At 52.2% G+C, this 13,424-nt stretch overlaps 1 protein-coding gene across 2 annotated transcripts in view; it reads right to left on the bottom strand.

Moving 5' to 3' along the window:
• ITSN1 (intersectin 1) overlaps positions 1-13,424 on the bottom strand; it is a 122,815-nt gene that overhangs the window by 85,016 nt on the left and 24,375 nt on the right. The gene's annotated exons all lie outside the window — the stretch shown is intronic.

The following is a 13,424-nucleotide window of genomic DNA, read 5'->3' as shown; positions in this document are numbered from 1 at the left end:
CCATCAGAAGACTGATACGGGAGGAGGGTTCAGCAACGTAAGCTTCAACTAAGGGGCTCATTCATTCGTTCACTCACTCACTCATTCATTCTCTGCAGATTCGTAAGGTCAAAGGGCACTGGGAAATGTTGGTGAGCCCTGCCATGAGCCCAGGACGGCCGTCGGTTACTCTTCAGTGTATTTTTCTTCAGCATCTGCACACACGTCCATCTGTTTGGTGGTCCTCACAGCGACTCCTTTTAATGGGCACTTAGAATGCCCTGCCCACTGTGCCGGGTGAGTGACCAGCTCACGCTTTCCGCTGCCGCCACGGCTCTGAGAGCTGGGTGCTGTGACGACCACCATGTCCCAGACGGGGAATGAGGACCGAGGTGCAGGGCCAGGCAGTGCGAACACAGGGGCCGGGCTGGAGGGAGAGGGGCACCAGCTCCACGCCTGCACGCCCCCATGGGATCAGTCTGCATTAGGCCTGTGAACAACGCTCACACACTCATGTGTGCAGACAGGAGCACACGCCCAGGCGCCCGCCCAGCACTGTGCACGCACTGCCTCCTGGACCAGTCCTCCTCCTCAACCGGCAAGTCCACGCCACTGGCCATCCATCCTGGACCCGCACAGGGACTCCTCCTCAGTCCCCTCTCCCCCAGTCCCCAGGGCTCCTGTCCTGGCGACGGCTTCCCTCCCCACGGCTTCCTCGTCCTCCATCAGTTCCCACGGCTGGAAGGCCCCACCTTTCCCCTCGGATGGGCACGGTGCCCCACCTCCCCGGTTCCTCCCCCTCTGTTCTCCAGCTCTCTCTGTCTCCGGCACCACGTGGTCCCTTTGTTGGCTGCTGATCTGGGTCCCGCTCACGTATCGGCCTGCGCTCCTGACATTCACAGGAGGCGCGGACACATGCTCAGAGCTGAGCGGGCGGCACGTGTGCAGCGATGGGGATCCCCGGCACCTCTCACGGAGACTCCCCCGGGCAGTGCCCAGGCGGCCCTGGAGCTGTTCCCCCGCCAGCCAGAAAGCCGCGTCGGGGCGGGGAGAGGGACCAGCGCAGGAGCTGCTAGGCGGCAGGCATCCCCCCGGAGCACAGGGAGAGGAAGATCCCGAGGATACAAACGCACAGACGCAGTCCTCCCAGAACAGTGAGCACGGGACCTCAGCGACCTCAGAGAAAGGACCAGGAGATTTGAGATTAACCCAGGGGTGCAAGATGGGCGTTTGGAAACCGGTTAACGTCATTTACCATATTTCCAGAAAACCCGTGTGGTTCGACAAATAAGGGGAAAAGCTTTAGGAAACACGACAGCCAATAACAATAAAAACGCTCAGAAAGCGAGGATCAGTAGGAAAGTTCTTCGAACAGAAAGTTCCTCCAACATGGAATTCTCAGAAGCTGAGATAACAGGAAAGCCTGAGCGTCCGCATAGTTAACATCCCTCTCTCCTCCTGTGGGAGTGATGCCAGCTCCGCCCAGCGCCCCGGGAACGGGCGCTCACCGGGCACACTCACTGCAGTCACCCCAGGCGGGGCTCCACTGGGCATGCTCACTGCAGTCACCGCACCCCAGGAGGGGCTCCACCGGGCACACTCACTGCAGTCACCCGCAGTCACCCAGGCGCAGTGACTGCCAGCTCAGCGAGGCACCGAGATTCTCCTGAGATCTGGCTCCCAAGTCCTGGTCTCACTCCGCAGCACCGTCTTTCCGCCTCCTGCGCAGTAACGGGCGCACCCATGGCACAATGTGGTCTTTAATGGCAGAGGAGGGAGTGGCTGTGTTTCCACCGGAGAGCAACACGCCTCGCGTGGCACCTTCCCCACGGAGGAGTGCTGCCCCTTCAGCGCCTCTTACAACCTGGGCCGCCCCCACGCCGCCCACACGCATGTGAAGCCAGTGCTGTACACTCTCGATACATGCAGCTGTCAGCCGTCCACTCTGCTTGATAAAGCTGGGGGGGCTTACAATTAAACAGGGGACAGAAGCACACATCAAAGAGTCCGTGTATGTGTGAGTACACAGAAGGAGCATTAGTAGCAAGCAATGTAAACATGGAAGCAACACATGATAAACCAAACTTCACTGCACACTTGCTGACACGTTTGGGTTGTATGAGCCAATTCAGTTCTGTGAGCAGCCTGTGAGAGAATGGCACCCGTCCCGTCCACAGAGCGGGCCACGCTGAGGCAGCAGCGGGCACATCACTCACTGGCAGGCGAGGAGCCCGCCTCTGGGGACTGAGAAGCGCATGGCACAGGCCGCAGCCAGCCTGGCACCCCCACCGGGTGGAGCTGGGGTGGGGGTGGGGATGGGGGACACTGTTCCAGGCCATCAGAGCCTGGAAAGCAGGAAGGAGAAAAAGGGAAACCACGTGTGTGCACCACAGCGGACCACAGAGGAAACCGAACGGGGCGATAGGTTTAAGCATTTTGCCATATAAATCCAAAGAGCTTTTACTTCTTATGCAAAAAAGTAAAGCTTCCTTAAGTGTAAATAAGCATTTATTGAATGGAAGTTGGAAGTCTCTCTCTCTCTCTCATACACACACACACACACACACACACACACACACACACACGTGGCCAGGGGTTCTCAGTGGTTAGAACGCCGGTTTCCAGTCAAGGGCACGGACCTCAGTTGCAGGCTCAATCCCAGCCCCGGTCGGGAACATGCCAGAGGCAACTAATCGATGTGACTCTCTTGCATCGATGTTTCTCTCTCACTATCCCTTCCCCTCCACTCTCTCTTTAAAAAAACAGACGAAAATACAAAATAAAACAAAAGTGAGGGAAGGCAGGAACTCCACCCACATGCTAGGACCGCAACAGGACAGGGTGGGCCAACTGCCGTGAGCACAGTCCAACATCAGAGCCCGCCCAGAGCAGAGCAGGGAGGGCGCCCTGGGGACCAGGCCCACCGCCTGGGGAGAAGCAGGCGGGGGAGGGTCAGCAGGGAGGGCTGATACAATGGGGGGGGGTGCAGCTATTTTGGAGTTCTCACAGGCAGACAAGGCACCCACCCACCAGCTTGTGATTTATATTCCCATTTAACCTTTTCCCTATAAATACACAATTGTTTCCTTCTTTTGCACACTTTGCGTTATAACCCATTCGTAAAACCTTTTATAGCCCTAAGCCAGCTAGGCTCAGTGGACAGAGTGTCGGCCTGCAGTCTGAAGAGTCCTGGGTTTGATTCCAACCAAGGGCACGTGCTCAGATTGTAGGCTCGATCCCCTGCAGGGGGCGTGCGGGAGGCAGCCAATCAATGATTCCCTCTCATCATTGATGTTTCTATTTCTCCCTCGCCCTTCCTCTCAGAAATCAATAAAAGTATTAAATTTTTAAAAACCTTTAATAACCATTAATTTTTAGAGTGAGGCAAACACTCCTATAATTACATATAAAAAATAGAAAAACAGACAGACTAGGGGAGGCTGGCGGGAGGTCAAGGGAGGAAAAAGGAGACATATATACTACTATTTGTAATGCTTCAAACAAACAAACAAAAATAAAGCCTTAAAAAAAAAAAAAAAGAAAAAGAAAACAGACAGACTAAATATTGAGCACTCAAGAGACAGGTAAAAAGCAGTACTTTTTAAAACTTTGGATAAATGTTAGTTAGGATCTTTAAGCCAAAAGCTAGAATATGTTTGAGAAGTCTTTAATCTTCCTTCATTTCAGCCTCAGACAGGAAAGCTAATTATAGAAACCTAAAGGAATGTTGATCCTTAATTTCAGCATTTACACTAAAATCCCAAATGTGGACATATTTAGAGAAGACCTCTAAAAATGTGTGTGCATAAAACAGCTCTGCGAGATGAAATGAGGGGATTCAAATACACATCATTCACGTGACAAAGGAATCTTCACAGCTGTCCAGTCACATAATCAGCGGGTTTCCATCGCCAAAGCAGGCGTTTAGATTAACGACCTAAAGCCCAAGAGACTCTGAACACACACTCACTGCTTTTCACGGAATTGCTAACCATCCATTCTCACAAGCCCTCAGTCCTCCGTAAATCAGACCAGCCGAGCTGCAGGAGGAGGGGCCCCGCGGGGCCAGCCCCCACGGCCACCGGGGCCCTCGGAGCACTGGGCCGTCCTGGGACGCACTCTCCGAGGAGAAGGTATTTCACCGATGCCGGTCACGCTGTCCCTGCCCCACACTCAGGCTAATTTGTGTGCCTGAAATAGCTTTTCATGGCACTGAGGTAATTAACTTTAAATTCACTCCTTACAAAGAAATGTTTCTAACATTTCTATTTTAAAGTTGTCCAATAGATTCAGTTTACTAAAGGACCCACAGGGGAGGAAGTACAGACTAGAACTTTAAATGTCTAGAGCTCTGGCATCAATAAAACTGAGGGGAAAGAACAGAACAGAAATATGAAAATGAAAACATACATATTTTAAATACCCAAAAGAGAATAAAAATATCCTCAGACACATTAAAATAGAGCACATGCTAGCCCTAACCGGTTTGGCTCAGTGGATAGAGCATCAGCCTTCAGACTGAAGGGTCCCAGGTTCGATCCCGGTCAAGGGCATGTACCTTGGTTGTAGGCACATCCCCAGTAGGGGGTGTGCAATAGGCAGCTGATCGATGATTCTCTCTCTTCGATGTTTCTAGCTCTCTGTCCCTCTCCCTCTCTGTAAAAAAAAATATATATATATATATATATAGAGAGAGAGAGAGAGAGAGAGAGAGAGAGAGAGAGAGAGAGCGCACATGCTAGTCCCACTGGTGGCTGAGCACAGACCCTTGAACCAAGAGGTCCCAGTGTGATCCCGGTCAGGGGCACGATCCCCAGGTGAGGGTCGTGCAGGAGGCAGCTGGTTGATGTCTCTCATCGAAGTTTCTATTCTCTATCCTTCTCCCTTCCTCTCTCTCTAAAATAAATAAAGACATATTCAAAGTTTTTTAAAAGCACACTCTGGTCATATCATGATACTATCGGGTGCTTCAGAGCTGTGAGAGTCTGGAGTTAGGATTTAGGTACGAGTCTAGCATATTTAGCCCTGATCGAGGCTAAAAACTAAAGGAATCACAAACAAAACCCACGACTGCCCAATGTCTTTTCCTCTCGAAGGCCTTTCCATCTCTAGAAATTCACAATTCGGAAACCTGGCAGCAAAGTGGGAGGAAAGCTCTTCTCCTTTAAGAAGAGTCTGGGAGGAAGAGGGAGGACTAGAGGAGCCCGCGCCTGCTTCACACCACTCCGCTGCGGGGGTCACGCACAGGGCGGGAGGTCCACAGAGCCCTTTGGAAACCAGAGAAAAGGTCTGAGAGCCGAGCAATAAACGCACAAAGGAACTGACAAACCAAACATATAGCCGAGCCGATCAATGCCCGCTGTGTCTGCAGCCGGGCCCCGCGGCTTCTCCGTGTGCGGCTGTGGGAGGTGGAGGATGACTGCCGGGGTGGACAGCCTGCTCACAGGGAGGTTTTAAACTGCCCGGGGGACCCCCCCATTAAAGGAGAGCCTGGGGACCCCCCCCCATTAAAGGAGAGCCTGGGGACCCCCCCCCCCATTAAAGGAGAGCTTGGGACCAGTCCAAAGAGATGCTGCCGGTTCTGCTGGCCACAGCCGTGAGCACGCAGGCCGTCCTCTGAAGGCAAACGCATTCCTCCGAGTTCTGTCGTTGGGGAGGGAGGAGGCAGGGGCCGGAGCTGAGAGGGGGCAGACCAGGCCAGCTGTCAGCACATCACTGGGCAACACCGCCTGGCATTTCAGCCTGCCGGGCCCATTACTGCCGCTCCCTTTCCAGCGAGAGAAACACCAGGATCTCTACCCACCCGGCTCACAGGCCGTCTACCCTCCTTCTGCTCAAGGACCCTTACTGACCGGTGGAGAGGAGGATTCATCAGGGAGAGGGCAAACCAAACGCAGCTACAATGTGGCACAGTGCGGCTACAATGTTGCAAAATGGGGCACAGAAACCAAGGAGACCCCGGTAAGAGCTGAGTGCAAATAATTCCGCTTATTTTCACCTGTAATTCAGCTTACTCCCACCTGGACACCAGCTGAGCGGAGCAACTGCGGGACCCTGAGAGCCAGTCACCCAGAGGGTCTGACTGAGCCCGTGGCCGGCAAACCGCGGCTCATGAGCCACACGCGGCTCTTTGGCCCTTGAGTGTGGCTCTTCCACAAAACACCACGGCCTGGGCGAGTCTATGTTGAAGAAGTGGCGCTAGAAGAAGTTTAAGTTTAAAAAATTCGGCTCTCCAAAGAAATGTCCATCGTTGTGCTGTTGGTATTTGGCTCTGTGGACGGAGGAGTTTGCCGACCACGGGCCTAAGCGAGGTAACCACACAGGCTCCGACGCCCACAGCACAGGCGAGAGCCGTCCTTCAGGCTCCAATGCAGTGAGTGAGGGCCTTTATTTCCTCCACAAGGGTGCATTTCAAGAGGGTCATTAAGAATAAAACATTATCTCAAGGTACTAAAAGCTGAAAAGTAAATAATGGAGAGAGCAGATCACCCCGAACCAAATACCAAACAATAATTTTAAGAAACACAGAGGGAAAAGGTCAGTTCAGATCAAAATTTTATTTTAAATATAAAACTTCGGGAACTTCAAGATTATCAGCCAAATTAATAATCAAACTGTATAACTTTCACCTATTTCAACTCACAAACTTTCAATGCCTTCTCAAATAGAAATGTTTAAGTGATCAAAACCTCAAAATCTCTCGAGTAACTGAAAACACTCATTTTATCACATGAAACGTGTAATGAGCTCGGGGATGGGAGACAGATGCCACCTGTGCTGTGATTTATATGGTCACACACACATGATCCAAAGGATTTCTTCCAAATAACTGATTCTTCACAATGACAAGCACATGCACACTTAAAGGCAAACGTTAACCATGAGCCTCCCCACTGCAGTACGAGAATCCTCTCACGGCGTTCTGGCTTCTCCTGCCCCCTTTTCTCGGGGTAACTGACGTGGACCCTCCAGTACAGCCAGCATCCAGAGCTGGGCTCTCAGCTCCCAGCGGTCCAGGCCGGGCTGGAGGAGGCCAGAGAAAGCCTTCCGCTTTAGAAAAGGAGAAGCTACTCCGAAAGCACCCGCCATGCCGAGCAGAACCGCAGCCCTGCCGCGAGCAGCCAGTGTCGCCTGCAGCGTGGGCACCCGCTCCAGCCACCAGAGCCACCGCTGCAGCCGGAGCCGCTCCCGGAGTGGACAGATCGTGGTCAACAAGGTGAGACACACGCACGCTCTATAAAAAGCCACCATGTGCCAGCACTTTAACATGCTCTACATGTGAGCATATTCATCCACCCACATCTGCTGCTGGTGAGCCCTCGTAACACACACACACCCCCCGAGACCCCGGCGTCACTGCCATCTCTGACCTCCTCCGGCTCTGGGCCACACTGGGCGACACGGCAGCTACACCGCCTGCCCCACAACCGCCTCGCTGCCAGCGAGGGGAGTCTGGGGGAGGCCCGTTCAATCTCTTAGGTTCTCTGCTGAGGACCGGCAGGTGCTTGCCTGCTCGGCAGGTGAAGGAAACCTACACGCCGCCTGTTGACCACCTGACCTGCAGTGAGGGGACGCGGCTGAAGACTATTTCTAACTGTGAGGAGTGGGAAAGTCCACAGAGAGCCTTCCTGCAGAATCGAGGAAGGTCAGGGTCACGAGTGAGCGAAAACAACCACGCAGGCAGTGACAAAACCCGCTGCGCCCTGTGAGGTGACCAGGGACCTCCCTGCAGGGCAGCACTTGGCACCACCAGGAAGTCTTATGGCTAAGAAACCAGTTCGATAGCATTAGCATCACTAACCACCCAGCAGACTGCAGCCAATGGAAAGCCAGAGCACCTCGCCTCGGAAGGCCCATTCAGAGCTGCAGGGTCAAGTCACGTGACTGAGACACACCAACATATATTGAAGCCCAAGAAAAAAAGAGAAAAGCTGAACAGAATCCCGGTCGTCATTTACTGGGGATTTCACTCCCGTTCTTGTTTGTTTTTTAAGTAGCCCCAAATGTACCATTAAAATAGAGTGGCAGAAACCAGTTTGCTCAGTGGATAGACCGTCGGCCTGCGGTCTGAAGGGTCCCAGGTTCGATTCCGGTCAAGGGCATGTACCTTGGTTACAGGCACATCCCCCGTGGGGGATGTGCAGGAGGCAGCTGATCGATGTTTCTCTCTCATCGATGTTTCTAACTTCCTATCCTCCCTTCCTCTCTGTAAAAAATCAATAAATTTGATTTTTTTATATATTTTAAAAAAATATATTTTTTATATTTTTTTAAAAAAATATAAATTTTTTAAAAAAATACAGAGCGGAAGCTTGAAAGTTTCTGTTAAAAATCATGTGATCTGGAATAAAGCTGGAAAGAAAAGAAATCCAGATTTTCTCAATTTTGCAATCTTCTTTAAAAAGATTTTAACTTCTCATAATATAAGAATTTTATAGAAGCCACTTTTTATACTCAACATGTGGATTATGATTCACTTATGGAGAATTCTGACCTAGGCACGTTTGCACACTGAAAAGTGGTGCATTTCATTCCAATATGTGAAATCCACTAGAGTTATTAAGTGTTACCATTCCAAAAAACATGCAAAAGATTTTTGAAAAGATAACTATTGTTACTGAAGGGAAGTAAAGTTAATCATTTAATATTTTCACTGATTAATATTCATGTAGATCCGGACATTATAAAATGAACCTTTTATTCCCTCTTTGACAAAGCTTTTCTTATTTCCTTTATTTCCCAACTTTTGAAATGAGTGTTGTAAAGTTTTTGAGAAAAGAAAAATTTTACTTGGGAATTTGAACCAATTTACTTAAGGTCAACCCAACTGGGAAAGCTCACCACCAAGGAATGAAGTGAGGCCTCCACATAAGTAAGTTCATTATCGCCGGTCTCCACTCTCACGGATGGCAGGGGCCCTGCACTGCGGGTGGGAGTGTAACTGCCGCGGCCCCTCCCTCCGAGAGCATGTGCTGCGGCCAGACAGGCCCCAGAGGAGGAGGATGCCTGGCCGGGTGGCTCAGGGGCTGAGCGTCGACCTATGAACCAGGAGGTCTCAGTTCCATTCCCCGTCAGGGCAGAGGCCCGCGAGCCCGAGTTGTGGGCTCAATTCCCAGCGTGGGGCGTGCAGGAGAAAGTCAATCAATGGTTCCCTCTCATCACTGATGTTTCTCTCTCTCTCTCCCTTGCCCTTCCTCTCTGAAATCAAGGGGGAGGGGGGAATATATATATACATACATACATATATACATATACATATACATATACATATATACACACATATATATTTAAGTATAGAACTTTATATAAGGTATTATGCCCACCAAATTTGTTTTTAAATAATACAACCCTGCAGGTGGCACAGCTGGTTGGAGCGCCGTCCCACACAGCACAAGGTTGCAGCTCAGTTCCCGGCCAGGACACCTAGCTTCAGGGTTCAATCCTCAGCTGAGGCTACTGATGGATGTTTCTCTCTTACATCAATGTTTGCTTCTTTCTCTCCCTTCCTCTCTAAAAATCAATAGAAATATAACCTCAGGTGAGGATTAAAAAAAAAGTTCACTGAAAGAAAATAGACCAAAACATAAAACTTGTATATAAAGTGTTGTAAATATTATCATCCACATTTACAACAGTGCGCAACAATTCACAGCTGCTACTTTCATATACACTGTATCCAACGAGAGCTGCTACTTTCATATACACTGTATCCAATGAGAGCTGCTACGTTCATATACACTGTATCCAACGAGAGCTGCTACTTTCATATACACCGTATCCAACGAGAGCTGCTACTTTCATATACACTGTGTCCAACGAGAGCTGCTACTTTCATATACACCGTATCCAACGAGCTGCTACGTTCATATACACTGTGTCCAACGAGAGCTGCTACTTTCATACACTTTGTGTCCCATGAGAGAGCCCTGTGGCCTTCCCTGGACTGTGACAGCCCTGAGGGAAGCTACCACCGGAGGGAGGACAAGCCTGGGAAGGCGGCGTGAGGGGCTGGAACAGGAGCGGGGAGAACTACGTGGGGAACAGCGTTCTAGACTAAAGGACAGCAGGAAGGAAAGGGTCAGCACCAGGTAACAGTTCCAAAGGCATCCGAGGGCTGACTGGGCAGGAGCTATGAATGGCAGGAATGGAAAGGGACGAGGAGACGGAGGAGATGCCGGAAAGAGACCAGCGCCCAGCTGGCAGGCACAGCCACATGGCGTGTGAGCTAAGGAGCCAGACGTCGGTGCTACTGACCCCTCCCTCTGTGCACACCGCTGAGGCAGCCACCGCACGGGCTGTTTAATTTTCATGTTCCTTGGACAACTGGGTAAAATCACACAAAAATGGTCATATTTTACCGCCAATCTGTAAAGCTTGCTGGTAACTCAGCCACATTGGAAGGGTTCTGCGATGATAAACATTATTGGTTACTGTGCAAAATCACCTTTGATGTCCAGAACATCTGAACTCCTAAGTTTTACATTTTCTTCCTTCGGTGGCTATATCCCAAGAGGTGCTATCAGCTGCACACATATCAAGCCATCGGTGGAAAGTCAGAGAGGCGGCGGCCAGGGTAGGGGCATTCTGCTAAAGTCCTCCCAGGGTTCGGGGTGCAAATCCTCAGGCCACTGGAGGGACAGCCGGCCGGCACCGTTTGTCGCTGAACAGGCACTCAAACCGAAGCCTCATCGCGCTGCTAGCAGGCAGGTGTCACCCTGCACTGCAGCCCGAGCATGTGCTCCGGCGAAGCACGGCCGCGGGCAGCACGGTCGAGGGCAGCACGGCCGCGGGGAGCACGGCCGCGGGGAGCAGGGCCGCGGGGAGCAGGATCGCGGGGAGCAGGGCCGCGGGGAGCAGGGCCGCGGGGAGCAGGGCCGCGGGGAGCAGGGCCGCGGGGAGCACGGCCGCGGGGAGCACGGACGCCAAGACCCGGTCACCCACGACAGAGGCACGCGGCTGCCCAGCGGCTCGCGGGGTCCGCTTAGGGTGCGGGCTGGGCGCAGACGGGGCGGCGACCACGGACCCAGCCTCCGGTGGAAAGCCAGAGCACCGGCTCTCGCACCGACTAGCTGTACAGCTTCTGGGAGTGGCTCAGATTGTTTCTCAGCCTGAGTTCTCTATCTGCCAAATGCAATCACGGTTGTATCTGACCTGAACCTTACTGGCAAAGGCTCTCCATGCGTTAGTCTGCCAGCCCGTTGTAGCCAGAATCTCCGTCAGATTCCAGGGAGCAGCCCAGGCCCCTGCAATCTAATCACACTCAGCACCTGATCAAGTCCCTCATCCCCAACCTTTCACATTTACACCCCGAATCCTGTGAGGTCCTTCAGCAGAGTGTCCCCCGGCCGTCTCCTCTGAGCGACTTCCATCCACGGACCCCCACACCCCTCCCTGCCTGCAAACCCCACTTCCTCCTTCGGAGGCAAGTCCTCCCTCTCCATGGCAGCGAGTCTCCAACAAAGCCTTCAGCCATGTAACGTGTCAGGGTGACTTTCCTCTGACAACACGGGGAACTCACCGAGGCTACTCTACAAGGAGCAGTGCCTGGCGGACTTCCCCGTGCCCCTGGCATGCTCTAAGCCTACAGTGAGAGCCACTGTACCTGTTCTGTTTCCTGGACAAGACCGTGGTCCCTTCGGAGTAAGACTTTTTTTTCTTAATATGTTTTAATTGACTTCAGAGAGGAAGGGAGGGGGAGGGAGAGAGAGAAACATCCATGATGAAAGAGAACCATGGAACAGCTGCCTCCAGCACGCCCCACACTGGGGATCAAGCCTGCAACCTGGGCCTGTGCCCTGACCGGGAATTGAACCGTGACCTCCTGGTTCGGAGGTCAATGCTCAACCACTGAGCCACACTGATCAGGCAAGACTCCTTTTGAACTGCCAGCACCTTTGCCATGGTTTGGCCCTTGCAGGCACACAAAACTGTGTGCGGAAGGAATGGGGGTAGAACGAGGGGAGGGAGTAGCTCTGGGGATTCCACATGGGTCTGTCACCTCAGGGGAGGCGTCTTTCTGGTCAGATTCCTGCTACTGTGTGTCCTCCGGATGCTCAGGAGCAATCTCGGCTCTCCTGAGTGGCAAGCAGCGGGCTCTGGTTTTAATGGCTGATGACGCCCCCTGTCTTCCAAGGAATACAACACAAACGGGCCGGCTCCCCGAACCTCCCGCATCACGGCAGCCATGCCGCCTGCAGCCAGCTCCCCGGCCCGGAGTGCCGACAGAAACGCCCACCGAGGAAGCCAAACACTGAGGGTGGCTTCTCAAGAGAAAAGCTGGGAATTACAACAGGTAATCGCATTCCAGAAATTTGCTATTTTGGAAGCAAACATCAAAATGCTTACGAGGTTTCTCTTTATCTGCACCCAGCACAAGTTTTGCTGAGAAGCAGACTTTATTTAGTTGGCCTTAAAATCAAACAGATTCATTCTAACCTCAGAGGCGGTGTTTATTTTATTTGCTCAGGACCAAAGTATGTTGTTATGTTTCTTAAGGGCCTTTAGAAGCAGCAGTTACCGCAGGATGCCAGCCCCAGTTTGACATCAGACATGTTACAAGCCCCTACAGCTGTCCCCACCCAGAAGTTTGGAATGCTGTCCTGCCATCCTATTGGTGCTTAGAAGCTCATTTGCTCGCCAGGCCGGCTTGGCTCCATGGTTGGGAGTTTACCTATGAACCAGGAGATCATGGTTTGATTCCAGTCAGCGGGCTTGATCCCCAGTGGGGGGCATGCAGGAGGCAGCTGATCGATAATTCTCTCTCATCACTGATGTTTCTCTCTTTCTCTCTCTCTCTCTCTCTCTTTCTCTCTCCCTCCCTCCTACCTCCCTACCTACCTCCCTCTCTGAAATCAATAAAAATATATTTTTTTAAAAAGCTAATTTGTTTCCAAATGTAACAGAAACTGCCCCTTTGAGTAAGTCAACATAATAATGTAACAAAGACACCCTGAGAAAGACTCCCGTTTCCCTGAAAACTGCACCCCAACTGAGGGCAGGGAGAAACATCCAGACATACAAGTACCGCAGACCAGCTCACTGTGAAACCCGGTGCCTGGAGTGTCCCGGTGAGGCTGGGCACTCTGTAGCTGCCAGTGTAAAATCCCACAGGTTTCAGAGACAGAGGCAGGAGCGGGAGAGGCCGCGGGAGAAACCCATCACCTGGGTCTGGGCCCTGACTGGGAGCCACGCCGCCGCCCGCTGGTGCACAGGCCCGGCGCCCCAACACCGGGCCGGGACAGGCGGTGAGGAGCCCCGCGCTCGGAAGCAGCACCCGCCTGTGAGCAGCGCACACGTTGTTGCAAATTAAAAAAAAAAAAAATCTAATTATAATACTAACTACACCCCTGCGAACTAGGTGGGCTACACATGTCACTCCGGTGGAGCTGGAAGAAAACACACACCACCCTGCCCGTCAGACGCGGGTCCGGCGCACAGCGAGCCAC

Source organism: Pipistrellus hanaki, assembly GCF_964339955.1.
Source record: "Pipistrellus hanaki genome assembly, chromosome: 2".
Taxonomy (NCBI): domain Eukaryota; kingdom Metazoa; phylum Chordata; class Mammalia; order Chiroptera; family Vespertilionidae; genus Pipistrellus; species Pipistrellus hanaki.
This window is presented reverse-complemented; position numbering and strand designations above follow the sequence as displayed.